This window comes from Idiotropiscis lumnitzeri, chromosome 17, assembly GCF_059441095.1.
Source record: "Idiotropiscis lumnitzeri isolate Australia: NSW breed Sydney's pygmy pipehorse chromosome 17, RoL_Ilum_1.0, whole genome shotgun sequence".
NCBI classification, from domain to species: Eukaryota; Metazoa; Chordata; class Actinopteri; order Syngnathiformes; family Syngnathidae; genus Idiotropiscis; species Idiotropiscis lumnitzeri.
This window is the reverse complement of record NC_142407.1, coordinates 9,507,458-9,528,600: the sequence shown is the minus strand read 5'-3', so window position 1 is coordinate 9,528,600 and position 21,143 is coordinate 9,507,458. Positions and strand designations below refer to the sequence as shown.

The following is a 21,143-nucleotide window of genomic DNA, read 5'->3' as shown; positions in this document are numbered from 1 at the left end:
TGCATTTTTCTACCAAATATATTCTAAAATGACAGCAATTCACTTGTCATTGCAATGTGTTTGGCGTTTTGAAGCCTCATCATTCTTATGATGATCTTAGATCAGCGTGGGTGAATCTGCCGACCCTCGCCAAAACTCCATTTCAAGCCAAGGCGGCAATGCATTCAGAAATGGCAATTTCCAATGACATTGTTTGTTGTACACCGCGCATTAATCACACCTGACGTACCATACAAACGAGGATACGAATAGAGCAACAGGGGGGGGGGGCGGGACCAAATTATGTGGCCGGGAACCATTACCCATGCCGCTAAAAGCGGACGAGCGCGTATTGATTGTAAAATGCTGAAATGAACAATTCCATTTCACTTAAATCAACGTCTTTTTTGATTGGTTGCGGCAACATACCATCCAGTTGCTCACGGAAGATTGTCTTTCCCATTTATTTTGTCGATACATGCCGTGACAGCCACATCATTTCCTGGGTGGTTTATATCAACAAGCGCTGCTAATCTTTATTCATATCATGCAAGAACGGGCAGAACCGGCTGACAATGGACCGGCCTCAGACCAAGGAAAGCTAATACCCAAGCAAAAACATGGACAGACTGAATAAAGAGCAGCCACTCAATAGATTCAGTCAGCTGAAGAAGCCTGGGATTTACTGCCTCACAAACAATAAGGTTACGCAACTTTTTCATCAGAGGCCCACCATCTGAGGTTGGAAGGCAAAGTTGTGTAAAATATTTTTGCTCTTACAAGTTAGAACGCCAGCCTGTCAGTGAGGAGGTTCTAAGTTCAAATCCTCCAGTGGTGCTTGAGCATTTTTTTGGTTTTTTTTTTCCCGTGTGATCTGGCTTTCTCCGAAATATGCACGGTGCAGGTTATTTCAAGATTGGAACATGTATAATTTCTCAGAGTCTGAGTATAAAAACAATTTTTTTTTTGGGAGGTTTTGACTTCCTGGTGTCTTGACGTTGTATGGTATGGAAAAAACAATGGTATGTCAAATCCTGCAATATAAATTAATGATTCGGGCAATCTTCCTGCTGTGTTTATCAGTTACATTTCTTCACATTGCCGCCACGTTTTTAGAGTTATACTATAACTCTAAAAACACCCCGTAAATCCTCAGAGAAACAACGACTGTGCTAATGAGTTCCATTTTTTTTTTATCTCAAAATGTTGCAGGAACATGTGTCTGTTTTCACCCCTGATGTAGTTCTAATTAACAGGTTGTACAAAACACACCTAACAGATTTCAATGAACCTGTGGAGAGGTGATCTATATAAATATAGGAAACAGCAGTATGTTTTGCGTGTGGCACATGACATTAAAAATAAAACTCCTACTCCTTGTTACTTTAAATGTTTGTTGCAAAAGCAATCCTGATAACCAGTTTGTGCCATCATTTTCGATCCAATAACTTAAAATGAATAAAATTTCTTGAATTACATTTACTACAATGTTGTATAACGATTCAGGTGTGATTCTACAAACATACTGTGTAATTACAATTTAATTAAGCATTGGCATACAATATTAGCTGATTAGCAATATTACTGACCTCAAAAGGTTGTAATTACTTTGCATTTTTTATTTATTTTTGCTTATAGGCAGATGAAGTATTTCTAAAATAGATTTATTACTCAAAATACAGTTGGTCAAATTTACTTCACAATTGGTCTTTAAAGGGTGACGAGTAACCACTGTGCACAGTAGCGACCGCTGGTCATTCAACGTGGGGGACGTTCATTTTTTTTCCCAGCCGACTTCAACAATGTGTCTATTTATCAAATGGCTTTGCCAAAATGCAGTCGACAACATTCATAATATCTGCTATGTATGTGCAGCTTGTTATCAGGGGGGCGCTTCTGCATGAGGCTACTGTGTGACCTGCTGTGAGTGTGACTGGGTGGGGGGGGGGGGGTAACTCTGCAGCTGTGACTGCTCGTTGGGGAGAGAAACCGCAGAGTGATAGAAGAGCGTCGCCAAACACAACGCAAGTTGTTTTTAAACAAGACAAAGTTGCTGGGGATCAGTAAAGTCTCTGGATCAGTTCCGAAGAACGGAGTGAAAAACTTGGAAAATGCTCCCGTGGAGATTTATACTTAAAGATTGATGATTGCTGCCAGGTAGTGATGGGGAAAATGAAGCTTCAAATTTGCTTCATGAACCAGTTGTTGTATTTTTGTGTCCTGTAGATGGCACTGTTGGTTTAAATAAAGGGTTTAAAAAAATGGCTTTCAGCCCAATGTTAAACAGAGAGCGCCATCTACTGGAGTCCCAAAATACTACAACTGCTTCATGAAGCAGATTTGAAGCTTCACTTATTACTTTCACTACTAGCAGGAGGCCTGAGGATGACCCAGGACCCGCAGGGGAGAGTAGTCTCCCAGCATTCTTGGGAACGCTCCCCTAGGAGGAGCTGGACGATGTGGCTGGAGAGAGAGAGAAGTCTGGGCTTCCCTGCTTAAGCTGCCGCGCCCGTGACCCGACCTTGGATAAGCGGAAGAGAATGGATGGAGATTGCTGATTCACTTATTTCATTATTAATCAAAGAGAAATTCCGCCTCATACAGAACATCCAGTCTTCAAGCAGAAGCCCAGCGTCTGGGCCAGCCCACTGCCCCGTCGACTCCCAGAGTGCACCTCATTACTCTAATCGCATGTTCCTTGGTCCTTGCTCCTCTGTTTACATGCTTGCACCTCCTATCAGAAATTCCCGAAAGAGATTGAGAAAAGCGCGTGGCGGGAGGATGTACAAATCCTTTCGGGTAATGAGATGTCACTCCGGTCATAATTTCCGGGAGACGTCTTCTAATGATGACTTCCCGTCATTTAGCGTGTCGCAAATGCACAAAATGTGAAGAACTATCAAAACGTTTTGAATATTTTTTGTGTGGCCAAATGCATTTGCGAAAAAGCAGCTTACTACAGTGAAACAGATTTGGGTACGTATAGTTACCATAAACCAGTTAATTAAAATATTTCACAAATATGGTTTATAACTCGAGAATTCGAAGGCCTGTATCGTTCTGGTACACGCGGAAGTACTTAACTCATTCACTACTAGCCGAGAAAATTAAAAATGGATCTTTGACGTGTTTATCCGTCAATGGTAGTAAACAAGTTAAATGCTAAAAAGAGCATATTTTCCCATAATGCCAAGGGATATTGACGTGCGCATTAGCAAGTAGAGAGAAGATACTTTTTTTTTTAGCCTTTGGCCGACATTAAACCAATACATTCAAAACTTAAGTGCTTAAGCATTGTTTATTATTCATTTTTATGGTTTAATTTTCTGCAGTGAATTGGTTCCACCTAGGTATGAGTGTGAGCGCGGATGGTTGTTTGTCTCTGTGTGCCCTGCAATTGGCTGGCAACCAGTTCATGGTGTCCCCCGGCTACTGCCCGAAGATAGCTGGGATAGGCTCCAGCACCCCCCGCGACCCTAGTGAGGAGAAGCGGTACAGATGATGGATGGATGGATGAATTGGTTCCATTCAGCATCATTTCCTATAATGCCACAGGGTATTGACTAGTGCAGGCGCTCATAAATTAATAAAAATGTACCTTGCTTTGCCAACCTTTTTTTGTGATTGAAGTACCTAAAATTGCGGAGAAATACGGTTATTTAGTGATAATTTTAAAATAACCTTGATAGAGAGACTGACTGACGACGGACGAAATGGGTCAGCCTGAAATAATGACTGATTGATGATGACAGACTGGCAAAATTTTGAGACGGGTCCACTCCTGTAAGTAAGCAAGTAAGTGAGTCAGTAAGTAAGGTTTTATTTATACATCACTTTTGAAAACACGCAACTACATCCAGGCTTGCCTCTTTAGTTCCACCCCGGGAGACTCGTTGCTGTCGCAGAGGGCCATGCAAAAGTGGCGAACTAAAGGTGAAAGTAAAAGTACTGATGCTTCTTACACTTGCGAGTCAAACTCAAGGTTTGGGTCATACACCTCCACTCCCATCATGGCCCACAGTGGTTAGAAAAGGAGGAGGAAGACTAATCTGTAGTGATGGGAAAATGAAGCTTCAAATTTGCTTCATGAACCAGTTGTTATATTTTTTGAGTCCTGTAGATGGCACTGTTGGTTTAAATAAAGGGTTTAAAAAATGTCAAGTGAGTGTGCTTTCAGCCCAATGTTGAACAGAGAGTGCCATCTAGTGGAGGACAAAAATACTACAACTGCTTCATGAAGCAGGTTTGAAGGTTCTAATCCAGGACCCCCTCGTCATGGTTTTTCCGTCACCTCTTCCTCCTGGGAAAATCCACAACCAGGAGTAATTGCTTTTTTTTTTTTTTTAAACGCCACCACCCACGGTCTTCTAGAAAGCCACTGCAACAGAAAAGCTAAATAAAATTCCAGATTCATGAAACATTTTCTACACATCGGGAACACAGATATAGTCGAGTGCAATCCTGCCACGCTGATTTCAATAGTCTGTTTGCGATATTAAAAGTGCATTTTTATCAGCAGCCTCCTGCCGAACCAACATTTCCACTTTCACTGCTGGCCCCAGTCCGCCTGCGCTATCCGTGGATTTTACATTACTCTCCTGACATGACAGATTTTACCCGAGCAAATTAGGCCGGCGCATGCTGATAACCAATTAGCAGTGTTCTGTACACACTATGGATCACGTACACGATCAGAACGTGTGCACGTGTTTTTACATGCCATGTGCCCTCCCTCGTGCCGTCGCCTTCTTTTCCTTCTTCCCTTGAGTTGGTGGAGGAGGATCACTCTCCCCACAGGCTCCTGCTGTAATTACAAGTCTCGCCATTGGTCATCCAACGTAAACCCATTTGACTGTCAGACCTCTCTATCCCCAGGTCACTTTCACAGCAGTTTCCTATAATACAAAAAAAAAAAAAAATAAATTAAAAAAAAAAAAACCTCTCCTGCATTTTTCAACCGCAGGCTGAATGCCACTCCTACTTGCCCACTGCGCCATTCCCTCCACGGCGCCCACGTCAGTCACGATGTACTGTCTAACCTGCTCCAAGTCGCTACTTAAGACATCACTCTCCTGCCTCAAAATCTGCTCAGCATAAGATTTCTCTCAGATAAATGCCCGACTCATCTCTGCCCTAATTCCAGACATGCACCTGGACATGTCGCACTGAGGCGTGGCAGCGAAATGAGGCCTCTTCAACGGGTTTTAGGATTTATTTATTTATTTATTTTAGGAGGTGAGACAGTCTGGATCTCATTTGCCATAAAAACATCAAAAGTCACTCCTGGCAGTCTTCCCAATTCTTTGGACCAAAAACCCCTCCAGTATTATTGTTCTCTTCGATTGACCTAAAAAAAACTTCTGCTGTTTTCCTCAATGAATTCTCAATGTTGCTAGCATCCATTTATGTAATGTCTTCTACTGTTCTCCTTTGTGGCAAATTCAATGCCCACATTGATGCCTCCAAAATATTTAATACAGTGTTCGATCATGGAATTTTGTTCGGATTTGAACCCATATTTTGTAAATTCCCACTAAATAAAATTATTTTTCTTCTCCATATATTATTATTATTATTATTATTATTATTATATTTTTAATTAGTACTATTATTATACACATGCAAAATTGAGACCGGTAGGTTAGAACAGAAAATAAATAGACAAACAGATAAAACAAATATGGAGGCAAATCAACTAGGAACTAGCATAAAAATAAAATGAAACCAGAATAAAAATAAAAACGGGGCTTATGAACAAAAAGGACGTCTATCAATATACGGAAACGCTTGATGATATAAATAGCTTTTCAATCATTGTTTGAAACAGTCCAAGGATTTGGCATATCTAACAGATTGTGGAAGATGGTTTCATGGAGTCGCGTCTAAAAATGCAAATGCATGTTCAGTTTTTCATTGATGGTTTGTGCGGGGGAAGGATAGAGGTTTTTGGAGCGGAGAGGTCGTGGAGTGGAATGCGTGCGAAGGCGCTCACAGATGTAGGTAGGTCATGTCATGCTTTGCAAGTAATCAAAAAGATCTTAGAGGCTGAATTTGACTGGAAGCCAATGGAGGGATGCAAGATCAGGTGCGATGTGAGACCCGCGGCTGGTTGTTGTGTGAAATTTAGCCGCTGTATTTTGGAGAAACTGCAAGCGATAGAAGACTGAGAGAGGCAGCTTTGGAGGGAGGGATTTATAGTAATAAAAGGTAAACGTTTAATGTGTGGATTAACCCAAGAACTGATTTGTTATTCTGGCAATAATTATGAACTGAAGAGAGCATGACTGGACAAGTTTAGAGACACGGTGGTCAAATGTTCTGATCAAATACAATTCTGTGATATGATAATAGCGGATGATAAAATATCTAAAAACAAGCAGGAGCATATTTGGTGAAAAAAAAAAAGTGACTCAAATAAAACATGCTCAAGAATTTTACTGTGAGAGATACTCAATCGAATTAGACAAGTTCAAGAAAATTCCTACAAACCAAGACTGGCGTTACTTTGGTACATTCTTGGTTAATCATTATCTTGCAGCTCAGACTTTTCTCTGAGGCTTGCAAGGATGAAAACAAGAAGTTTCTGTAAAAATATTACAAACAGTGTGTGCTTGGGAGAATGAAACTTTTCAAAGCTAAAACTAATTTAAAGCTAGAAATCTTCCAGTGTGTAGTCCCCGCAGCCCCTAAAATGATCACTGAGGAAACTCAGTTTAAAGCTGCAACTCATACAGTGCTATCATATGCTGCATTGAAGCTGTTTTAGAATCAGCTCCAGCAAAAAAAAAAATAAAAAAATAATAAAATTTAAAAAAAAACTTAAAAACTCCTGGAAAAAGTTTTGAAAAAAATATGGCTGCTAGAAAGCTGAAAAGGATCACTAAGATGACTATGCTGACCTTTTACCTTAAAAGTAGAGCACTTATTACTTAGACTTCAATATAGACTTCATTTTGTGTAAACCTTTTTACCATTTGCAATTTTCACCTTTAATTCAAGTGCATTTATTCAATGGGAACATATTTAAAAAAATAAAATAAAATACATTAGAGTCCAGGAGCGGGCAAACTACGGCCCGGGGGCCACATGTGGCCCGTTAAACGTTTTAATCCGGCCCGCCGAACATGAAAAAAAATTAAATTCATAAACCTTGTTTATGTTTTATTTTCTAAATACTGTGGGTTTTTTTCAAAGACATATAAATTGTTGTAATGCTTTTGTTTACTTTCATTTAAAATTAAATTTATTTATTTTTTTTCCTCCCATGAGGTGAAGTTACCAAAACGCTCCATCCATCTGCTCCTGCTCTGGCCCCTTAGTCAAATTTTAGAACCCATTGTGGCCCGCCAATCAAAAAGTTTGCCCACCCCTGCATTAGACCATTCCTCTTTGCACAGTATCTCTACATCATTCGGCCAACATCGGTCCTCTCCTTTTTAGCACACTCAACAGGTTTTCAGTGGGGTTGAGGTCTGGGGATTGAGATGGCTACGGGAGGAGCTTGATTTTGAGTCCGGTGATGCATGACTACAATTTTCACTCGGTGAGTATGCCTCAATCTACAATGAGTTTGACACTGGTGCTGCGTACATTTCTGTCGTTAATTTCATTCTTTGTATTTCCAGTCAATAGAACGCACGGAAATACAAGAAAGTACCGGTCAATGAATTAAACATCTTTCAGCGGCATAACGCTTTCTTGCTCGTGCTAGATCTTAATTAACTCACCAAAATGTGGTCAGTGGAAATGATTTGAAAGAAAGAGATATTCTTATTCACCCCATTATTCATTTATTTATTTTTGCCCATGATAGGGCAAGCCGGTCTCTGTGATCAAGACATCGTTTTTTTGCTGGCATATGCATAATGCGATGAATTCAAAGCCATCACGTTTAATTGATTGTATGAAACGATTTTAAAAAAATGAATCATTCATCCGTATGTTAAATGAAGTTTAACCTGATCCGTCAGCCAAAAATGCATTATAATTGCTTTAAACGTTTTATTTCACGCAAGATTAAGCAAGTATTGAGATCAAAATGACGTGATTAAGTCATGCATTGACTTGTAATAGGGAGCTGGTCTGTCGTCTAGGACAGCTATTTCAAGTTATATACGGTGTAGTAGATTACAAAATAAGTGCAATAAATGTGCATAATGCGAGTTATGTTTTTAGTGGGCAAAATTCATCGTCCGTATGGAGCAACGCGAAAACTGAAGTCACGATAAAGTGCTTTTGTGATTTACAGTACGGTGCTGCTGTGCAACTTCGATATTCCTTTGGGAAATAAAGCAAATGTGTGACATCCAGCGCTCTTCCATTTATTATGTGGTGGAAAGAACGGTTGGTAAACAACCGTTGTTTCCAGAAATAATTCCTAGCTACATCAAAATAAAGTGCGACAACTTACAGCACGCTGATTTATTGTCTATGTTAATGCACAAAATGCAACATAGTTTCGACGCGTTTGGTTAACCTGAAATCGCTTTTGAATGGACAGTTCTGTTGAATGACAACTGATGTTCGTTTACTTTAAAAGTTCCACTCTGGATGACATTAGCTTGTCACTCAGTAAAAGAGTATATCCTTCAGTAACTTATTAAATCCCCAGATACTAGTGATGGATAAATGAAGCTTCAAATCTGCTTCATGAACCACTTGTAGTATTTTTGGGATTCCAGTAGATGGCGCTCTCTGTTCAACATTGGGCTGAAAGCCATTTTTTTAAACCCTTTATTTAAACCAACAGTGCCATCTACAGGACACAAAAATACAACAACTGGTTCATGAAGCAAATTTGAAGCTTCTTTTTCCCATCACTACCAGATACTCCCGATGCCGTATACTGTGTCAATGCATCTGTATTTTCTTTTCTTATTTTCTTATGAGGTACCATAAGCCAAAATTGGGAATAAGTGCAAGAGTTATCGTCACAATAAGGTTAAGGTTACGCAACTTTTGTCCCAACACTGGGACAAAACGGCCAATAACACTCAATAACTGCGCAAAGGCTTTTTTTTTTCTTGTTTTTCTCTTCAAACACAGTTTTACAGGGTGGCAATGCAGAGACGGCTGCTATTGGGATTGAATCAATGGTTACTAAAATCAAAATGGATTTAAATATGCTCCTGATTTTGTCACCATAGTTTATATGAACATTTTAATTACCAGTTTACAATTCACTCCCACCCTTTCTCCCCAACCCATCGCGGCACTAATTAAGGAAAACAATCAAAAGCATTTTACCTTGCCATGCCAGGCTGGCAAGGAAGGCAGCAGGCACGCAAATTACCCACTCCCGACCCGGGGAGGTAGTGACAAAAATGAACAATACAGGACTATTTCGAGGCCTTGTAATTGGAATGAACGCATTCTAAACCTTTTGGCGAGGAACCATTGGAGGGAAAGTCTTCTGCTAACAGAGGTAATTCTAGCGCCGATAGCGTATCTTAAAGTTGCTGCAGTAAAAAAAAAAAAAACGTAGTTGGCGATCGGGACGTGAGCAAGGTGAGCCACCGTCTGTCCCAGCCTGTGTCCTCAAGCATGCATGCTCGCGGGCAAGCCTTATGTTAAATACAGAAATAGCACGGGACGTCTTTTTAATACGGTGCGGCATATTATCGAGAAACCGGGGATCAGCTGGTGTCACGGAGAAGGCCGGGGAATGAAGTGGGCTTTTTCCGATACACGCACTGCACGTATTACCTGAGTCTTTTCCGACGCCGCACTTTATAGCGCCATGTAATCAAATGCCGCCTTAATCCCGGGAGCCCTCCATTTTCCACTACCCTTGTGAGAAAGCGGGCAGTTGAATAGGGGGAGTAAAATTGCACAGCACCTTTTGCAAAGTGTGAGAGCATCCTGTATTAGATCGAGCGCTGTTGTGTATCAGAAGACTACAAATAAACATCTCAAAAGCATTAATTGCGTCTTGTTGCATGTCTTGGTCACGACACTTTAATAGATGCTGAAATTTGATTTACTTGTAATTAATTATTTCCGTTGCAGATAAGTAATTACAGAAACCACATTTTCAAAACAAGCTATTTTCATTAGCGGCAATGACATTAATTGGATGCGCTACTCAGAGACATTTTTTTTTTCCTTTTTACGTGGAAGGACAGCTTCATGCACATACGGTGCGCTTTATATAACGTCTACTCCGGCATTTTAAATAAATTACCTACTGTAAGGTCACCTTGAACTCGATAATTGATTAGAAAGAAAATATTTTGTATATTAATAATTTACGTGGATGCGCTCCATCTCCACATATTTCTTGGCATTGGAGCTTCGCAAATTGATCCTGCGGGGGTTTGCAATGGAATCGGCAAACTAATGGGTCCTTAAGAGCAAGCAAAAAGTGCCAAAACTTTCGACATTAATGTCTCTGGCGTATCTCCAGTTCCACCCTTAGCGAATGCACTTGAGCTTTGGCAGATAAGACACTGTCATTTGGAATGCTGTTATCTACTACAGTTTGTTGGACTCAGCGAAAAGTGACATGGCAATTCTTAGCGAGGACAAAATTGCTCTCTTATCAATGAGTTGGGAAACACACAAGTTTTCCATCTATGTATAACAAGCAGTGAGGAGTCAATCATTCCCCAATTTTTGCAACAGATCAGTAAGAGACGTTATAATTTCGGTCACGGCAGTGGAGTGTCGAAGACGTTGAGGAGTACAAGACGATCTAGCTAACGCACTTTTATTGGATAATCCTGAATCATTTCCATCCATCCATTCTTTTTTGGTCCTGCTTAGTCTCACTTGGGTCGCAGGTGTGTTGGAGCAGCTGTCATTAGGCAAGAAGCAGTTAGAGATTCTAAGAATGTATCATCTTATATTTAAAACAAGTTTAAATCGGAGGCACGGCTGGTTAGCGCCACGGCCTCACAGTTCAAAGGTCAGGGGTTCGATTCCAGCTCTGGCCTTCCTGTGTGGAGTTTGCATGTTCTCCTCATGCTTGCGTGGGTTTTCTCCAGGTACTCCGGGTAACTCCTCCCACATTCCAAAAACATGCACGGTTGGTTGATTGAACACTCTAAAGCAGGGGTGGGCATACTTTTTGATTGGCGGGCAACAATGGGTTCTAAAATTTGACAGAGGGGTCGGACCAGGAGCAGATGGATGGAGTGTTTTGGTAGTCTCACCTCATCGGAGAAAAAAAAAATACATTTAATTTGAAATGAAAGTGAACAAAAGTATTACAACGATATATATGTCTGAAAAACTACAGTATTTAGAAAGTAAAACATCAACAAGGTTTATTCATTTCATTTTATTCAACTTCAGCGGGCCGGATTACAACGTTTAACGGGCCACATGTGGCCCCCAGTCCGTAGTTTGCCCACACCTGGTGTAATGCAAACTGCATTTAGCATCTTAACAGAGAAAAGGGCTTGTTCATTTGAGCCGATGATGCATTACTTTACTTTTTTTAATTTTTTAATTACCAGTAACCAGTTAGTTCCTTGACTTGTGAGACTGTTGGTGTCACACTACATCTTCACTTCCATCAAAAATGACTTCATGTCAGGCTTAATGTAGAAAAAAAATTAATTTACGCAATGAAGTCCTTGGCTTTCTTCAAAATGTATGCAAATGTAATGATTAAACAATGTTTCTATTTTTTCCTCAGTTTCACTGAATATTAAACAAGGTGAAAACCACCTCATTGGCCATCTTGAGGTTTAATCTTTTTTTTTTTTTGTTTTATAGAAGGCTGGTACCACCCAGCACTGTAAAACACAAGCGTGTCAGTATATACGCTTATTTAGACCAGCAGTGATTCAGACAAGCTCATTGTTATGCTGTCTAGGGGTAAAACTTTACTGTGAGGGAACCTTCATGATCCTTATGGCCTCTGGTGTCCCTTTAGACAGAGGTGAAATGTGTCGCTTGGCAGAGAATTTCTCTTTGTCCCATTCCATCTGTGCATCCATTATTTATGCAGCACACGTCAACAATTCCTGTATCATCGCTTTTTTTTTTTTTTTGCTCCCTTGTGCGTACAGAACTAAAGCTCGAAGGGCGTTAAAATGAGCAATTCGAGTCCGCATTAAATATTATAAAAGTTGTACGCATAAAGAAAATATATATTTATTTAATATATATATATTCAGGTCCAGGTTGAGGCTGACCACTGCTTTGAATTCGACGAATATTCCCAGGAGAGCGAGCTTTCATCGTTCATTCATTTGGACCTGTTCTGAACTTAACTGAACATGTTTAAACTTGTCCATCCATGCATTATCTGAACCGCCGTTGAGGCCATGCTGGAGTTTATCCCAGCTGTCTTTGGGCAGTAGGCAGGGTACACCCTGAACTGGTTGCCAACCAATCGCAGGGCACACAAAGACAAACAACCGTCCGCGCTCACAACCACATCCAGGGACAATTTAGAGCAGGCGTGGGCAAACTACGGCCCGGGGGCCACATGCGGCCCGTTAATTGTTTTAATCCGGCCCGCCGAATTTGAATAATATTAAATGAATAAACCATGTGGATGTTTTATTTTCTAAATACTGTGGTTTTTCAAAGACATGTATATTGTTTTAATGTTACGTGTGGGGAAAAAAAAAAAAAAAGATGTGTTGTGGAATTTACAGACTTGGTATTTTGGGCTATTCCCTTTAACTGAACATTTTTATTTATTGTAATTTGTAATGGTAAAGGTTCATCATATAAAAAGAAATTTCCTAAATGGTTATGTGGGAAATGGGTATCTGCTTTAAAAGACCCAATGACCACGACAGATTCTCAGCTAAAATCGTCCTGATAATTCTAATTCTGTCTTATTGTATCAGCGACATGATTGTCTGGACAAGCTGCAGTCAATCTCGCGCACACAAAGTCTGGTTTCAGCGGGGAAAAAAAGCTGTGATATTCTCGTTGCCTTTCCTTTGTCAGTCCCCAAGCCGGGACGGAAATTTACTGTATGTAGAGCTCTTCTCATGCAAATGGTAAAAGCTTGACACCAACGATGACATTCTAAATTCCGAAATCTCAACACATTTTCCTTTTTCATCCGTTTGCAAATATAATTACCAATGTTATACGAAATATCTCTTCTTGTCTATGTCATATAAAGAACGCGCTGTAACCAATGCTTATCACAAAGCAAAGATAATTTGGTGGAAAAAAATTGATGACTCGACTCCCACCACCTCCAAATGCCACAAGTGACGAAATGCCTACTAATCCAACCAAAAACAGACACACACACACACCCGCACTCATATCCTCTTGGGTGTGCCAATAAACCATTTTTGTCCAATCACAGTTTTTTCCTTGCGGTCTTGCTGACTGCTAAATTATTGTTTTTATCCGTCCTACTGCATTTCGATGTTGTCTTAGACTGCAAACCGATGTGGTTTCCTACTAGCTTGTGACCATATTGAGGAATTTAGAATCTAACCAACAAGTTATTTCCCACAGGAGGGGAGCAGCAGTAAAGTTAAAGGGTAGCACATATTGGACTTTTCAGGTGGAAAAAATAATTCCACTTCCTGAATATGGCTTTGTGGACGGATGGTAAATTCAGATCTGCCATAAATGAAATCTCTGTATTCGTGTGTGTCCAATGGATACTTTTTTTCATGTGGTTCATTTCTGAGTTTATCAATGTTGAATTTCTATGTTAAATAACACACGTGTACGTGTCCTGGTAGGTTAGGATGTGAAAGGCAGACAGATTGAAAATAATCTGGAGCTCTGACACATGGGGACAGACAGCAGATTTCCAATCTCGTTGTACTCGGAGCACAATGAAAATAAAAGGTACTTTGATTCTGATTCACAGTTCAGCGCAAGGATGAAGAAGTGACATCCCTCTTGCAACGTTGTCGCTTCGGGAATTGCCAAACCAATAATGTCCGTGGACGCAGGTGTGAAGAACCGGCTGTTGTTTGTCTGGGATACCCTCTCCAGCCTCAAGTTCTTTGGTGACAACAGTGCTACGAGGACGGTATTGTCATCCAGATCAGATGGTCCACTCTTGTCATCAGCGAACGACACCAGAATCTACTCTCAGGACACATTGACCAAGGCCCACACCTCCTTTCCTTTCATTTCCACACACGGTCAACTGGCGGACATCGTGGGTGGCCACTTGGCGGACCCACATGCTTTCTATTCAACACCTTGCGTCCGGTCTCTCCAGCTCATTCTCCGGGAGTGACAAGTTCAGTGAGTTCCCCACTTTACCTCGCCCACGTTCTCACTATAAAACACAGCGTTGCGTTGTCACCAAAGGACCCCTCGCATCCACGCCAGTGACCGACATCTCAACCCTGACAGACTGGTAGTTGCTGAGTCTGTATTAGCAAATTTGCCACGCCAGGGAGTCATCCGATGTTCGGACTGCCCATCGTGACTTAACCAGATGGCAGGTGATGACCACCTGAACAATGCCACCCTGATTTCCAAATCCAGGATTTCTCTGTGTACCTAGCAGGGAAGCAGTTGGACCTGGTACCTGGACGTTCCCAAAACAGCTGTGGTGGGCTATTTGAGTTCCTTAGGGTGCCTTTCGGACTGAAGACACACATTTACCTGTTTTTCTTGCAAAGTGGTTCTGTGTAAACTTTTTTTGCCACACAATTCCTGCAACTTCTATTCTTCGGCACCACCGTTGACATAATATCGCCATGTTTGTGCTTTGTGTTCGTTTAAGGTTCGGTTTAGCGTCCACATGGGTCAGATGTTATCATGTTCCATTTCTACAGAGATGCCATTCAAACATGCTTCGCTGACGCAAAGACGGTTCCGGGCTTTCCAGATGGCCAACGGTTGGTCTCGGCTGGTGGCAAGGCGTTTATTTAAAGACGACTGTAAGCTGTCCAGGATGTGTCAGTTTGAGTCATTTTCTGACCATGCCCTCGGTAGCGTCGAAACAACTCGCCATAATGATGAATCTCACCTCTCCTGCTGTAAGAAGTCTGGCTTACACAACTCTTAACTATTCGTTCCAAGTGGGGACTAAAACACCAATCACGACAAAACTTTCCGCCGAAGGCAAGAACAGAGAGCTCCATGAAGTAAGACGACAGAAAGAACTGGTCAGACTGAAAGTTAAGTCATTGCAATTATTTTTTTCCACTAATAATGGTGATACGTATTTGTACTGCTGAAGTATACCTTCTCCAACTTTTCACATATTCTTATACGACATCTTAAATGGTCAAAGGCAAAAAAATAAATCTAAACAGACTGGCGTCAACATCACTTTTAGAGAAACAAATTAAAAAAGCAATATCCTCACCCTCCAATTGCTAAATCCTTCATGGTGACAAATAGATGTTTGTGTGTGAGCATGATTTATCGGGTACCAAACTGAGCTATTTTCAGTGGTGGACAACTGCCCACAGGACACAGTTTACTGTCCACCAATTCCTCACATGGCGAATGGGGTAGAAGAATTATGGGGGAAGCTGTGCAGAATGGCCAATCAATACCATATTTATGTCTGGTGTGGAGACAGCAAAGCTCACTTGCAAGCTCAACAAGGTTTCCATCAACAAAACTCAACAGTTTTCCGTGGAAAGAAAAAAAAAAAGCACTTTTTATTTAGGGCACTCCAAATAGATCATTCAAGAATTATGGCGGAAAACTCTTCCTTAAAACGCCTTTCAACAACTATTACGCTTCACAAGTGCTGTGGAATTCAGTTCCTGGTACTTTGGGGTGACTTGTGGTTGCCACATGAACATGAACAAGCGTATTGATTTTTAAAATGATTTTTAAAATAGTGGACTGTACTTTGCGAATGTGGCAAAATTTTTTATTTTTTTTTTAAACTGGAGTAGACCCTTAAAAAGATTTATTTGGAAAATATTTGAGCTGTCTGTTGTCATGGTTTGGTATTCAGGTTCACGTTTTTCCCGCGTTCCAATGTCTCTCATTAAAGTTTATTGTAGTCACCTGTACCACTCCCTCGCGTTAACCAATCAGCTCCCTGTAAGCCTTTGCTTCTTGTCCAGGTGTTCCTCGTTGTCTCGTTCATTTGCTTGCATTTAGTTCCTTGTTTCCATTCAGTTCTTGTTGGCTCATTGTCCATGTCAGTTGTCCTCCTGGCTGTCTGGCTCGCTCAAGTTAAGTTAAGTCAAGTCGTTTTGGTTTCGTTGATGCCTGCTATTTTTTATTTATTTATTTATTTATTTTAATTTTCCCAGTCACTTTTCCGCATTGTTTTCTTTACATTAAATTCCCATTTAAGTTACTTCTGCCTTACTTTGCTGCATTTGGGTCCTCCTACACAACAAAATATGCACAATCTGTTCTGTTATTTGATTATCACTTGTAAATGTTTGAGGCAGGAAGTAAAGAGGCCTCCTCATGACCATTCATACTGGTTATTTGAAGCCATGTATTGTTTCATTTTAAAATTTAATTTGGCTGCCCAAAAACATTCCAGAAGTGACATGAAATGAATTACCAGTGGGATTTACCGGTTGTCCTATTTATCCTTCTCATCTAAATGTAGATATGTCCTTTTTATAAACAATAACCTTGAGTTAAGAATGACCCTTTTTATGAACAAGTAGTCACAGACATTTACACTAGTTGCAGTCGTTTTATGTGAATCTTTTCCGCATAAATTGAGCGGACGCATTTGTGTTGTGCTTCTGGCACTATTCAACCATCATTGGCTCTGTCCACAACTCATTGCAATCAATATGCGCTTTTTTTTTAACTCTTAATTAGACCTCAGAATGATTTAAAGACTACTGTAGGCTGTAAACGCGCCAAAAAAACACCACATAAAACTCAATGTCTTCTGCGGCAGCAAATAGAAAGCTATTGTATGTGAAGTGAAGCACATAAGGGCCTAATATTTTGTTAAACACATTTTTTTGTTGGCTCGTATAAATGCATTTCCTTCCGAGAAATGAAAGTGAGACCTGCTATAAAAATGTGCAAAGTTGTTGCCACAGAAAAAGTTCAATTGAATTTCACCAACAAAACTTAAATCAATTATATTAATGAACTTAAATTAATTATATATTTATATAATTATTTATTCTGTGTTTGATCTACTCAACTTAACAAGTCATATCTATTTTAGTAACTTAATTCTCTTTAGTTTTACTCATGCATGATATACAGGTCAATTTAATTTTTTTTTCCCTTATATGAATTCCACAATAGAAATTACAACAGGCTAATTTGATTAAAGAAAAAAAAAAAACATCATTACAACTGTAATGAGCCCCAAAACAATTCCTGAAGAACAGTGTATTAACTGAGTGCCATTAACATTTATTTTAAAATTTTCAGCGGTGGATTTGCTTCATGCTGTTAAATGCATAGCAGTGATTAAATTAACATAACTTGCGACAATAACTTTGTGTTTTTTTCTTCACAAAACCAGCAGTCTACTCATCAATTTCATCTGGCCTGTGGCATTAGCTTGTTCCGCAGTGTGATCACTTTTGGAGGGAAGATTTTGTTTCCCAGTCCAAGACTGCCTGAATGAATATGAATGCGTTTGCCATGGACGGAGTTCAGGTAGTCGACGTGAAGGGCAAACCGGCAGACTGCCTGGGGAAAAGTCCCTGATATTGTCCATGACAGTACCTCCCTCGAGTATGATAGTCGTGGAGATGGGCTGGAGGTGCACTGCGTTTGGACCATGCTGCTGAGCATCTTCAATCATGTTCACAACCCCAACTGTGATCGGGGCGACTGCTTTTTCTTTCGCTGTTTCCTGCAAATAAACACACACTAGTTATTGAATGTGTTTTTCTTATAGAGTAGGAAGGGAGCGAACGTGCCGAAGATTTTAAAGTTGAGATCATTTGAAAGATTTTACACTGTTGGTTGACAATGTCTTTTTTTAGTTCATCCAAGGAGAATTTTAAACTATTGGGGAAGATATTTTTTCAATGCTATGAAATAGATAAACATGGTTTGTCGCTAAACTGATATCAACGTTTCTTTTACTTATGAGGTGAGTCCTGTAAACTTCAGAGGAGTCCTCAGTGAGAAGAAGCGGCAGGCCTTTGTGGACAACTGTCTGAACTGACATCAGGTGACTGAAATTACAATGTAATTACAATGTAATAATAATAATAATAATAATACAATATAATAATACAATTCTAAAAAAAATTCAAGAACTTTGTAGTATTTTGAGTATTTAGGAGAAAAACTCAAGAGTTTGTAGTTTGGGTCGCAAATATCTTATTTGACCCCCGTCCTGGGACCTCTCTGACACGCGTCATACTGGATGAGGACGAGGAACATTTACCTTGTATTCTTATTTCTTGGAAGAGCTAAGAGAACAGACTCCCACTGCCATAATAAGAAGAGTTCAAGGGTCATACAAGACATAGTTTTATTGTCGATATTTTTCAAGGAGCACTTTATTTTCTTGAATAGTTTTATAAAAAGGTCCAGTCATACGAGCTAGTTTTCGTTTCATCCTGTTTCCATCCATGCACGGTTAGCAATAATGATAAGGCAGGCAGTTTTAGTCCTTAAATAAAAAGGAAGGAATTAATTGGCATGGATTCCATTAGCCGGTCCCATTTTAGATCCGTTTCTCAGTCAGCAAAATGCCCAAATTAGTTATACTTGCCCTTATCAAATTTTTTTTTTTTTTCGCCACGCATTTACTACTTTGTATTGCACAAACAAGCCTCCAGGCTATTACAGAAAAAAAAACAGTATTGAGTTGAGCATGTGGGTTGCAAGAAAAAAAAATGGGCTGAGATACACGGATATTGAAATCGCTGTTCCCAAGGAGACATTGATTCAATGACTACAAGCGAGAGAACACTGTCAGATATGATACTGAGAATGTTTAATGAAAAAAAAAGTTTGTATTGAAAAGTATAAAATATGAAAAAGGTGGAAAATAAGGTCAGGCCATCTTAGGATAACAAACAAGCTAAATTTGGAAAACTGGTACACAAGTCTTTGTGGGTACTTGTGGGTACACACCAGAATGACTAAACATGACATCAGCATTGTAATTTTGTAGGCTGCATTTATATAACATCCATCCATTATCTGTACCGCTTCACCTCACAAGGGTCGCGGGGGTGCTGTAGCCTATCCCAGCTATCTTCAGGCAGTAGCCAGGGTGCACACCCTGAACTAGTTGCCAGCCAATCGCAGGGCACATGTATGACAGCATTTAATAAGTTGCAATGGCATTTACCGTGCCTTGAGTGAATCGCTGCAGTCATATTTTGTCAGGGCTTGTAATGTGAGCAGGTGGGTTGGTGGGAGAACTTTTATAAAGGTCTATTATTTATTTTATACCCGTTTTACCTTCTCCACTAGTTTGAATGAGCGCGTTTATCATGTGCTCGCCAAACCTTGCGGATATCTTGGCATTTGGTTCACTTTTTCTGTTTGGGATACCACTATGCAGAATATCCTCAGGGGAAAAATACGACTACATCCTTCACATTGTACAGCCACATTTAAAGTCGGCTTATTTCTTGGAATCCGCCTTCTTGGATTTCTAAGCAAAACTGAATAAACATAACAGCCGTGAGTGGACCAACTGCTGTATAAATTTCAAACGCTATAGCCGAAATAAAATGCAGTGAGTAGTCATCTAATTAGAATTGTTGTTCTGTGTTGCTCTAAGAAATAAATATAATTTGAGTTGAGTTGAGTTGAAATCAAAACAATGTGGGACAATATCATTGCAGTCGTTGGGACCAAAAGGTAGTGATGGGAAAATGAAGATTCAAATGTGCTTCATGAACCAGTTGTTGTATTTTTGTGTCCTGTAGATGGCACTGTTGGTTTAAATAAAGTGTTTAAAAAATGACAAGTCATTGTCCTTTCGGCCCAATGTTGAACATAGAGCGCCATCTACAGGAGTCCAAAAATACAACAACTGGTTCATGAACCATATTTGAAGCTTCATTTTCCCATCACTACCAAGAAGTAGTAGTATCGGTAACAAAGACAATTAAATATCTGTTGGTAGTTTCCAAATATTTCAGTAAACTAAACATTACCCATCGAGTGAAATGAATTTGTAATATGCGCACGTTAACCATTTACATTTCGCTCCCCACAAGGTCAGAAATGATCACACTTTGCCGACATAACGAGATAATCTTTTACCCCTTCCCCAGTACTCATATGAATTCAGTACAAGAGGATCTTGAAATGGCAAGAAGCCTCTCCGTGTTTTTAAGCCATTACTAATTCAGCACCAAAGCCTACCAACACTCAGAAATAATCTCACTATATCCCTCCGCAGTCCAGACCCTTTGATGAACGTTAGTAGAGATCAAGGGGATGTGTCAAGCACTTTCGTATCCCACCACATTCCCCACCTCAAGCCCCCCCGCCCAACCTAATCTACCAGTCTTTCAGCTCCTTTATTTTTACATGTAAATAGTGACAATATTAACATCAATAAATAGTCTTTTTTTAATGTGTCCCGAGCTCCACGTGCTCCACTCAAAATATGTCTGAGTGACTTCACTGACAAGATTGCAGCAACATACCTACCTGGCAACCACATCGGATGGGGGCAAGTTCCCATCAAAGGCACGAGTCACAAAAATTGGCTGGAGCCGGACTGGGAAGCATATCGGCTGATGCAAATCCATATTTTAACGGTAACTCGATTCAAACATCTTGTGGCTAAAGGTGAAGGAATTTGTGTCCTACGATTGCACGAGACCGACAGATTTTATTTTTTTTTTTAAAGAGAGTCTAATGCTGTTGTTCTGTCCGCAGTCAGTCTCATGTGGTGCTTATTTCCACAATCTGAAAATAAGTATTTCTCCAAAGCGGGAACAGTCGGTCCAAAAGTGGCACCTGTGTCTGTTTAAGAGTAGAAAACATTTTGTCACCTGGCTCCGAGGCAATGGAATAAAAGAGCTCTGTTGCGAGCTTCAGGAAAGGCATTTGCAGATGCATTAATGACCAACAAGTAGATGTTAAAAGTCGGCATCTACATGCTGTGTAGCATCTGTGGCTCTCCCAGGCACACTAAAAAGATGGGCGGCAAAGGCGCATTTCCAGCCTTTTTGATTTCATCAAAAAAAAAAAAATACTTCAGGATTGTCACTTGGAATGTTATGAGGACTCGCAACTAGTGATGGGTAACTGAAGCTTCAAATCTGCTTCATGAAGCAGTTGTAGTATTTTTGGCCTCCAGTAGATGGCACTCTCTGTTCAGC

At 40.2% G+C, this 21,143-nt stretch overlaps 1 long non-coding RNA gene across 1 annotated transcript in view; it reads left to right on the top strand.

The window, feature by feature from the left end:
* LOC148320103 (uncharacterized) overlaps positions 1-16,201 on the top strand; it is a 49,949-nt gene extending 33,748 nt beyond the window's left edge. The window contains exon 3 of the long non-coding RNA XR_015839559.1: positions 13,784-16,201. This is a non-coding gene — a long non-coding RNA (uncharacterized LOC148320103). The remainder of the gene's footprint in view (positions 1-13,783) is intronic.
* The last annotated feature ends 4,942 nt before the right edge of the window (positions 16,202-21,143 follow it).